The sequence below is a fragment of the Corvus hawaiiensis genome, chromosome 25, assembly GCF_020740725.1.
Source record: "Corvus hawaiiensis isolate bCorHaw1 chromosome 25, bCorHaw1.pri.cur, whole genome shotgun sequence".
Lineage (NCBI taxonomy): Eukaryota > Metazoa > Chordata > Aves > Passeriformes > Corvidae > Corvus > Corvus hawaiiensis.
The window spans coordinates 4,326,605-4,337,708 of record NC_063237.1 but is presented as its reverse complement, the minus strand read 5'-3'; the positions used below and the strand labels follow the sequence as shown (position 1 = coordinate 4,337,708).

At 48.3% G+C, this 11,104-nt stretch overlaps 1 long non-coding RNA gene across 1 annotated transcript; it reads left to right on the top strand.

Moving 5' to 3' along the window:
• The first annotated feature begins 759 nt into the window (after positions 1-759).
• LOC125338221 lies at positions 760-2,673 on the top strand. Its single transcript, XR_007208227.1, has 2 exons — positions 760-869; positions 978-2,673. It is a non-coding gene; the product is annotated as an uncharacterized LOC125338221 (long non-coding RNA).
• The last annotated feature ends 8,431 nt before the right edge of the window (positions 2,674-11,104 follow it).

Below are 11,104 nucleotides of genomic sequence, written 5' to 3'. Positions count from 1 at the left end.
GGAGAAAGCAGAATCAAAGAGGAGCATCGTTACCTGCTTTGGAGAAGGTTCACCAAGCAAGCTTTTTTAAGCTTGTTGACTCTTTTAACACTGATACAAGGAATAATTATTTCTCTGTGCCGACGCGATTGTTAAAAGAGGAGAAACCCCGGATTGTGGTGGCTCCGTGGATGCTATTCTTTTTGCACCACAGCAGGATTCTTGGCTGCCAGTCCAAGCTGCTTTCACTTGCCAAGTTTTAAGATGCCGGTTTTGCCTTTCATTTTATTGTTCCTTTCGCAATGTTAAAGAGCGACTTAAAAAAACCCCCATGCACAGCTGCTATCGGGGAGGGGGGAATTATTTGAATTTTGCACAAGAATGGAGATGAGGAAGGAGCGCGCTGTGATGTAACCACAACGACACCCACAGAAATATTCCCAATATCGGGGGGGACGGGCCGGCGCTCGCCATCCCGGCATTTCCCCACGGCACACTCGGGATCCGCTGGGAGACCAGGCAAGGATAAAACCTAAAACCAGCCAGACCCACCAGCAACCACGGCAGAGGTGGAGGTTGACACTTCTCCCTCCTCTCAGCAACACCACCTCGATTTTTAACCCACTTAAGGCTGCTCCTCCCCACTGAGGATTTCATCCAGGGGGTGCAGGGATGATGAGGTTCGGGAGCAGCCTGCTGGCAAAAGGATTCCCCCCCTGCACACATCCTCCCACCCCACCCCACCCTTTTTCCGCCTGCCCACGGTAGGATTCACCCAAGCCCAAACATCCCGGCCTTTCTTGGACGCGATGCCACCGGGAAGAGGCTCCACGGTGAAACCTCCCGTCCCAGCTCCCTGCGGGGTCCTCCTCCAAACACATTCCTCTAGCGTAAGCCACCGAATTTCATTTCTAAACATTTTTTATGATTTGTCAATAGATCCATTTTTTAAATTTTTAAAATTTTTTTTCTTTTTTTTCCTGTTTTTATTTTTACAGGTTTTCTTTAAATTTATTTAGATTTTTTTTTTTTAAATTATTATTATTATGTTTTAAATCCCCAACTTCGCCACCAAGGAGTTGCTTTATTTCATTTTCCTTGACGTAGCAACAAAACTCCCGGGACTGGTGCCAAGGCTCGAGTGCATTTAAATGAACAAACAGCAACAAAAAGTTGTTTGTGATCCTTCTCAGGCTGGAATATTAAAAGCATGATGGGGGTTATGCTCTGTGTACACTGGAAAGTGTAGGATAATGGAACTCCTCCGTCAGGGAGTCGCTCTGAGCAACCACTTGGTGCTGCAGATGTTGGAGGGACACAAACTTCAGATCTGGGCAGGGAAAATCCCCGCTCGGACACGGTTCCTTGGGTTACCCCTGCAGCCAGACCTCCACACACAAAACCCCGCTGGACACCACTCCTTTTCCCAGTGCAGAGGTGCCTGTTTATCCCGAAAATGGGAGCTGTTCCCAACACACCGTAACCGAGGGCGCAAACAGCCCTGCCACCAGCTGTTGGCGTGCAGAGCTGCCTCCACAGCAGAAGCAGAAGATGAAGCCACCCTCCGATTTCAGATTTGAAGGGAAAACCGAGCCCGACTCCAGACAAAGTTTCTGTGCAAACCCACCAGCCTCGAACAAAAGCAGCGTGAATTAATAAAGGGGGAAGAAAAACAGAAGCTCTGTTCTGAAGTGGAAGCATAAGATGTGAAATTTCAAAATCAGATGGCTCGGGCTGTGATTTCTTTCATTTAAATGAATTGATCTGTTGCTAAACTGCTGCTCTGGTGCCAAGAAACTTTTAACTCTTTCGGCTCAAAGCTTGCCGCGTTTCTGGTTCCTCTCTGCTCCCGACAAGGCAGCGATTAAATCAGAGGGGAGAAGTGAAAAAGGGAGTGGGGAAGAAAAAATCCGAGGGCATAAAAAGGACGGGGGAATGAAACCCACAGGCAGCACAGGCAGAGCACAAAAGGGCCCCGGGCTGGTGCTTCGGGAGAACTTCTGCTGGACAAACAACGAGGGTCTGCCTCCTGCAGCGTTCCTAAAACTTGGAGAGGAGTCAGAGAGGCCTTCGAGCTCCACAACTGCAGAACTCTGGGGTAAAGCCACCAGAAGCAGGGCTAGCAGCAAGGAAAACCCCGAAATGCCTGACCTGATTCACGGCAAATGTTCACTTACCGAGAATGCCTTAAGCATTTCCAACAGAACCCCCTCTTCCCTACACGTGTGAAAAAGAACAACCAAAAAAAGCTCTCAAAACCAGCCCAAAAAAATAACTGCTCTGGTAAAAATTTGGGTGAAAGTCCCTACAGCTTTCCCATTTGGTTTTGGGGTTGTTTTGCCCATTTCAAAAGGGAACAAAATTTTTTTCAAAATTTGAAGATAGACATGTTGTAATTAGAGGTAATTCCAGGGGAAAAATATTTATGTGTAGAGCAAAAAAATCCCCAAAAACACCAAAAAAAAAAAAAAAAAAAAAAAGGAAAAAATAAAAGAAAAATATATTTACATATCTCTATATCTCCCACTTTCCAGTTCTGCTGCAGTTCCCCCTAAACTGCTGCTGCTTGCTCCAATCTGCTGCCTGCTTAACAACGGAATGACAGGCAACATCTGTTTGTATAGAAGCCAAGATCAAGCCTTCAAAATTTTTTTGGCTCAGTTTCTTTTTTTTTTTTCTACACCCTCCCCTTAGGGAAAAAAAAAAAAATAGAAGCAAAAGAAAAAGTAAAAGCACCCAGGAAGATTTTGAAACAACTCAAGTGAGGCTGCAACTCTTTTCCCCCTTGAGTTATTTCAAGGTACAGGACTTGGAGGGGAACTCTTTCCTTCTCTCCACCCTCCTCCCCTGCTCTCCCCACCCTTCAGCCTCTCTCTTGCCCCATGCTATTAATAAAGTATCACACAAACTGGGGAAAAAAAAAATAATCCAACGTACCTTGATCCCTAAAAGGCCACTCCCTCCTATGGGGAGGGAGGGGGTTCTTCAGGAGGCAACTAAAAACAAATTGTACGGGGAGGGGAATGTGGGATTCAGGGACTGGCTTGCCACAATCCTCTCACTCAGGCGGTTTTTTTTTTTTTCCTCCTCTCCTCCATTTTACAGACTGTTAAAGATATTGTTTGCAAAATCAGAGGGATTGTTATGAAATAAAAAAAGACGCGGGTGATTAAAATAAATAAGTAAGTTAAAAAAAGAGAGAAAAAAAAAATTTAAAAAAAACCAGCCCGGCTCCAAATGCAATTCCAATGAGTAACAATGTCAGGCTACTGCCAATTCTGTGGCAAATCGGGAGAAAGCACAATAATTCCACATGCTGAGATGTGAACAACTGGAAAGGAACCAACTCTCGGGAAGTCACAATGAAAACTATCCCAGTGCCCCCACCCCCAGCCCCTCTGCCATCCTTTCAGAGGGTACAGGGGGAGCTTCTCTCCAGAGGGAGGGGGGGGAAAAAAAATTAAGCCACTAATTTAACAAAAGGAAAAGGCAAAACAACAACAAGATCATCAACTGAAGCGGTTTTAAAAACTCAGGGAATGTTTTATTCGCTGGAGATTTGGGACAACGCCGCTGCATGCACATGTATGAAAAAAAAAAGGCAAAAAAAAATAAAATAATCAGACAAGTTGCTAAGGAGACTTGTGTAAACTGGGAATCCAGGCACATTTCTGGCCTTTCCCCCCATATTCCATCTCGTATTCCGATCACGCACCACTGCGGCACGATTGCACCAATGCACTGCATTAATCTTGGCCTTAAACGGGCTGCCTGGCAGAGCAGAGCGTGTGTATGGATCATCTTTCAAACTTAACAAGTTAAAGGCAGCCAGGGTGGCGGTGGGTGGGGAGGGCTGGGGGGGCGGGGACCTCGCTGCTGAATATAAAATATAGGAGCCGAGCTTAGTAAGGGAATTTTAAAGAGGAAGTGTTATCCGGGCAGATACAGAACGCGGCGAGGCTCTCGCTGCGTCTCTCCCGCTCCCCTCTCGCTCTCTCTCCCTCTCCCACTTCTCCTGACACAATCCCTGCTCCCTGGCAGATGTCTGAATCCCTGCCAGATCTAACAATGTCCGACCCACTCGCTGCCACCAGACGCTCGGGCTCGTTCTCCCGGCGCACTGGGGTCATATATACATATTAAACAACCTTCCCTCCTTCCCCCCTCAGCGCCTGTTCCCAAATCAGACACTTGGATGTAATATTTTCACCTTCCACTTTTGGGAAGGGGCAGATCAAATCAAAGCCTGAGCTATTTGTGTGTGGTGCCTGCTGACCTTGGCTGGGACAGAATTAAACTTGGTGGGGTTTTTTTTCCCCTGTTCCTTGATTTGGGTGCAGGGATTCCATCTCTTTCTTTAAGCCCTCCTTCCCTGTCTCTCCATCTCAAATCCTCTCCCACTGATGGACAGCTCGGTGGGATCATTCAACACCTGCTTTTCCTGCTCCTTTTGTGCCCTGCATTGCGTGAGATGAGGATTTTCATCCTCCATCCTCAACCCAGGACTCTACAAATCCAACAGCAGCGCACATGGGAAAAGCCAATTTCATGGGCCGTGCCTTGGAGCATTATCCCACTTTCAGCTCCCACTGAGCCACCTGGTCTAAGGGAAAGTCTTCCCACGGCAAGGGGCTGGAATGAAGTGGGCTTTAAAGTCCCTTCCAACCCAGACCTTTCCAGGGTTCTCTGAGTGAGGGGTTGTACCGAAGGCAGCGCATTCCAGAATGGGAACCCAAAGTTCCCTAAGGAGCATCATCTTTGCTTTCCACCCGGGACAAAAGCACAGGAGAAGGAATTCCTTGTGCTCAGCCTCAGAGGAGTCTAGTCCACTCATTATTCCCCATTTTTCTTCCATAGATCTACTGGAAATGGGAACATTTGACTCACCTGAGTGCTTGTCTTTGCTTGGGAGGAGCCACCTAAAAGAAAAACACCAAACCAACAAGTTAAAACTGTTCATTTGAGATTTGGCTTTTGCCCTAACAGTTAAGGAAAAAGCAGAAATCATCACAAAAACATGATTTTTGAGTGTTTCTCTGAGTTAAACATTCCCCTATCCTTAGCCTGCTCGGTTCCTTTGCACAGGCTGGTGTTTCTCTCCCAAACCCAAAAACGTGGGACTGAAGCCCTGGCACAGGGTGCCCAGAGCAGCTGTGGCTGCCCCTGGATCCCTGGGAGTGTCCAAGGCCAGGCTGGACACTGGGGCTTGGAGCAGCCTGGGATGGTGGAAGGCGTCAGGGTGGAACCAGATGAGCTTTAAGGTCCCTTCCCACCCAAACCATTCCATGGTTCTGTGATGAAAAGCAGAAGAGGCAAAAAGATGCTGAACCCCACTGCAGGTGAAGCACCAGGTGCTTTTCACACCTTCCCACTTCTGGGCCCTGAGGTTTTCAGAGCAATTTCTGGTGCTGAGGTTGACTGAGTGGGGCTACACTTTTGTTTTGGTTGCCAACTGGAAGCCACTATTTTTAACCACAAGTCCCCCAAAGCATCTGTTTCCCTGTAGCTATTTCAGATTTCCTTTTATAAGACCTAGTTAGAGGTGTATCATTATTTTCAGCCGTTACTCTGTGCAGCCACACTCCCACTTTATCATCATTACAAGTGTCGTTATCTGTGCACTTGAACGGGGTAATTTAAAGGAGAGAGAAAATCCTCGCAGGGGGCTGGGAGTTGCTTCCCCTTCAGCAAATATTTTTGGGATAATACCTGCCACTCGGAACAAGCTGGTGCATCCCAATGAAAGGAAAAGCAATCCCAAGTTATCTGGGCAAAGAAACATCCACAGAGTAGACAAATCCCCGAAAAAGGAGGAGAAAACCCCACTCAAGGGTTCCTATAACATAAATGCAGCTCAGGTCGTTTAATTTAGGGAGCCTCTTTCCTTCTGCAGTTTCCCTCACGGATCCACCTTGCTGCTACTGATGGGAGTTTTTATTGCCTCATCCCCCCAGTGACAGCCAAGAAAATGAGACTTTTTTCTTCCTACAGCAGGCAAAGCACCCCTTTTTTGTTACAGGTACCGCAATATGGGCAAAGAAGCAGGAGACCCAAATTCTGCGGCTCTGGATTCAACCTGAGGCAGAGCAGGAGTGATGCCTGAAACTGCAAACACTCAGATATGCCATGAAACCACCATCAGGACATGCAGAATTTCCATTCCTGACAAGCAACAGCTCAAATTCGACCTAAGGCTGCTGATATTTGGAATAAAAGCTGACTCGCTGTCCCAGAGCAGGGTAAGTGCATCAAGTGGTGAAGAGAATCGCGCGTTAGGAATGGTTTGGCTGAAATTTTTCACACCTGTCAAGGCTTTCTAGCAAGAAATTTTGACCTCTAATTGCCCTGTTCTAGAAATCCCACAGGGAAAAGACAATCTAGCTTTTCCCAGCTTGAAATTAAAGCTGTGACAAAGAGACCAAAGGCAAATTTTACCACCAAAACAGGGCAGCTGATCCTGTAAACTGTTCTAGACTCACAAACCTTCAAGCACAAATTAATTTAGCAGAAAATAGATGGGGACACACCTGAAACAAGTGTCCAGAAACTGTCCTTCCTTCTTCCCTTCCCTCCTGACATGACAGGTACCAGGGGGACAAACCTTCACCCATCAGATTGTGACATTTGCAAAGAACTTCTTCAATTATGTGGATTTCAATGATCAGGACTTACTAAAATACAGCTCTGGTGGTACCAAACTGATTCTTTTTTGCATTGATCCTTTCAGCATTGCTCCTGGACACTCATCCTTTGGGAATCTTACCAAAGCCAGGGAAAAATGCACCCTCCCTTCATTGCCTGGTGTTGCCAGCCCTCGGTCAGTGATCCAGGCTGTTCATCACTGTCACCAGGCTGAGAAAAGGACATTCATTCACGTTCTTCAAACTTTCTCAGCTTTCTGTCCTTAATTTCCACCTTTAAACTGTTTCCCCCCTGTAGGCACATGGGGATGGAGCCCTATTTTAACCCTAAAGTCAAGGATTTCAGAAAATGACCTGGATTACCAGTTAAATTCACTACTGAAATGGTCACAGGCAGAGGATGGGAGCAAGGGGAGCAGCAGAGATTTCCAGGAGCTGACAGAGGAAGTGCACAGCAAAGCCTGGGATTTATCTCACATCTCTTGGTTCCAGTCCAAATGCTTAAACCACAACATCATCCTTCAGGCCTGGGACACCAAGAGAACCTTTAACCCTCATGCTGGAACCTCCTGAAGCATTTTCCATCATTTTTATAGCACAGGTGGCCTCCAGGCTGGGGCAGGATCCTGACCTGGCTTCCCAGGGTTGGAAGAACCCAGCCCAGTTTGGGATCTGTTGGATCTCAGCCCATGCTGGGTTTAATATCGGATTTGGGCATTTCATGACAGGGCCTCCACGTATTTCTGCCTCAGCTGGGCTAGGGCAGTTTGCTGGGAGCTGAGAATGGGGAGGGAGAACTTTCCAGAAATAATTTCTCACTGGGAGAGCATCCCCTGCTACTCCTTTCCAAATGGGAATAAAAAAAATGGAATAATGGGAACTTCAGGAAAACTGGATAGTAATGAGTAGAGTTTCAAAATAATGTTTAAGCACAAACTGACAAGTTTTCTTGGCTATTTGTGGGGAGGAAAGAGGGAGGTCTTCTACTGTCCAGAACATTGCTTTTTAGCAGGTATAAAACCACTGCCAGCCCTTCAACAGACCCAGCCAAAAAACAAAATTAAGTATGTTGATTATCACAGCAAGAGTGATGGCTGGAGAGGGAAAGAAGGAGGAGTTAAAGAGTGTCCATCTTGTCAATCCAGATCACCTCAATCCGTGGCTGTGCTGCCAGGGATACTTCCATGATTTGCCATGGCTTGGAGGAAGTCAGCAGCAATTTTGGGAATGTTAAGGAGCTGGCAGCATCCAACGAATAAATGGAGAGGGCTCCTTACAGCCCAGTCACCAAAGGAGACGGATCACCAGCCTTTGGGATGATTCGCTCACAATCAAAAGCCAAAAAAATGCAGCTCCTGGGCTGCTGGACACAGTCACAGGAGAGTGCAGCGTTCCTTCCCACCACCCCATTCCAGGCTGGCTACAAAACTCATCTCTGGTGAGAGGAAACAGGGGTGGAACAGGCTCAGGAAGTGCTTCACCCGCTGCTGGCAAACTTTGGGGAGGTACCCTGATGTCTCTCTTTGCAGATCTAAGACCAGCAGAGCTGAATTAAAAACACAGAAGCTGCAATCAGCCCTCCCAGTCCAAGAAATGCAGCTTTTCCCTCCTCTTGCTCGTGTGGGATTGTCCCTTAAAGGCCCTAAAGGCTGAACACGTAGAAGTTGGTCCCGTCTGTCAGAGCAACATCCACTGCTGCAAACCGGGAGAGGGAGAAGTGCTCCAGACCTGCTTTAGATTAGGAAGAGACAGGAGGGATAAAAAGAGCATCTGACACCAAAATAAAACTATTTTGGTCACTGCCATCTCTCTTATTCTAAATGAAGCAATTGTGGGCTCCGTTTGTTTTGCATTCATAATTAGCAGACGGAACAGATGGCAAAGGCGTCACTTAAAGCCACACGTCCGACAAAATAACCCAGGCTGCCAGGGCCGGTTTGCACTGGGAACAAGGAACCCTTTCCCCTCTCCTTCCCATTGAAAGGCATCCCAAAGAGAGGAGCCAGCAAATGTTTGCATCGAGCAGGGGATTCACCGCAGAAAGGAATCCATTGTGTCGGGAGGATGCTGAGTGAGGGAGGAAAGGGCGGCAGCAAATGGATTGGGGAGGGAACAGAAAATAGGGATGGAAAGGAGAGGAGCAGTGCCAGGAACACAACGAGAGGCTCAAGGAAACACAGAGTCCCTCCTGCCTTTAGTTCTGGGCTTCGGGAGGAGGCTGGAACATCTGTGTTACATTTCAAAGACAGATGGATAGGAGATGTTATCCGTGAAGGTGTTGTCCCACATCCATACCTGACTCCTTATCCTCTCCAGATCCGTAAGGACACTGGAAAACTCACGGAGAAACTCCCCAGAGCACAACTCCCCACCCCTGGAAGTGTCCAAGGCCAGGTTGGGAGGGGCTTGGAGCAGCCTGGGATAGTGGAAGGCATCAGGGTGGAACTGCATGAGCTTTAAGATCCCTTCCCACCCAAATAATGGGATTCTCTAAAACAAGCAAAGCACAAAGTTTAAAGCAGCACCCACTGCATGAGGATAGTTCAGAGCTACAGCCAGGACAGAATATTTCACCAAAAATCATAAACCACATGTGGCACTTGCATCCTGTTTCCTCTGCCTCAAGCACACGGAAGGAATGGGACAAAAATACCCCAAAACCAAACCATGTATGACTTGCTGAAAACGTGGAGGTCCTGGTTTATTGGGTAGTGCTGCACCTGTGACCCAGAGCACAGGTATGTGACATCTCAGAGGGAGAACTTCCCTGGGGAATCTCTCCTGGCAGTTCATCCCCTCCGACAAAGCCCCTTTATTCAGTCCTCAACCTCCTACAAGGCCCCGACAATTTAATCACGGCGAGCACCCCCTGCTTCTTGGAAAGGAAAAGGAGCCACAGAACTGATACAGTTTTGTTCCTTTTCTAGCCTTGTGAGGTGCTCTGACAGCCCTGCTGATGGGCTACAAGAGGATTTTGGCATGGTGTTCCCTGAGCACCATGGATAAGCTGTTCCCAGCATGGATGAGTGAGCAGGATCAGGGCACGGCCTGATGGGCCATATAATAAACATCAGGAGCCTCACCTCGCTCCTGCTGCAAACCTGCCAGCAATCCCGAGCTTCCCGAGCCACTGCAGCCTCCAAACCTCCTCTCTGATGCCATTAAAATGCTAATAATGGTGAGTCCTGTCCAGCTCCTGCAGCCACAGCCGCGCTCAGAGGCTCCAAGGGCAGTGCTAAGTGTGTGCCTCCGTGGAGCTCTGCTCCCTCTGACGTTGGAAATGGATTAATAGGGATGCGCAGGACCACTGCAGCCTGCTCAGCTGAGCCTCAGGCACACAGCAGTGCCTGGAGAAAGAGCTTGGATCTCCAGGGAAGAGCACAGGCTGAGGGAAAAGGAGAGGGGCCTTGGGAAGAGCATGGAGCTGGAGAAAGAGAGAGAAATCCCTAGGGAAGCTGGGAGAGGCAGGACCCAGAGCTGCTATTTCCACCTGTCTCTCCTGGACAAAGAGCCCTGTGAAAAGCTAAAACCTCTCTGGGAGGAACACGTTGACTGAACTCCATCTCTCTGTGGGACATCATCTTCCTCCACCAGCTGATTCCAAACTTTTGGGACACTTTGCTCCTCTTTCCTCTGTTTTCACTTCATTCCTCGCTCTGATTTCCCTTCTCTTCGCAGCTTCCTGACCATCCATGAGCCGAGGGCTCTGTGCAAGACACAGCCCACCCCGAGCATCCCTGTGGCTTCCCCCCAGCCTCAGCCTCACATGACATTTGCTTTTTGTTACCTCCACTGGCTCTAATCTCCCTGCTTTTCCCAGCTGCTCCATAATCCAGGAGAAGCACTGCTCCCCCCATGCCAAGTCATCAGGACACAGAGCCCAGGGACAAAGCTTAATGCCCTCCAAATTTAGAGCTGGACATTGGTCCACTGGCACAACACTGAAACATCCAGCAACTGCTCTAAATTAGGAAACTGCTCCACAAACGCTCTTTTGCCTCGACTGGGAATTCCCTTTGGATGTGTGAGAGAGAGATTTGCTCTCAGTGCACTGCCCTCACCATTTCTGCAGCTCACAAGGTCCATAAAACCCTCACAGGGGCTGCAACTCTTGCAGGTAAAACTCACAGAGTGAGAAATCTGCCCCAGTGATCTCGGGCTCGCTCCACGAAATGGCTCAGATTCCTCGCACAGAAATTTGGGGATCTGAGGTGCCTGAGACAGTTAATTCCCAAAGTGTCAGGCTCAAGTCAGTGTGCTGCCATCCATGGCCCACCCAGGCCTGTGCATAAAATGCAGTGACCGTGGCAAATCCCATGGAAAGTCCTGGAAGAAGATCCATTTCTGCAGCAGAGCAGTGGGAAAAGACCAAGGAAATGGAGAAGGATGTGCTGCCCATCCAGGCTCTCAGCGCCTTAAATACCCAGCTGCCAGCTGCTCCCTCGTGTCCTGACTCACCACAATTCCTGCTAAAGTTGTGGGGA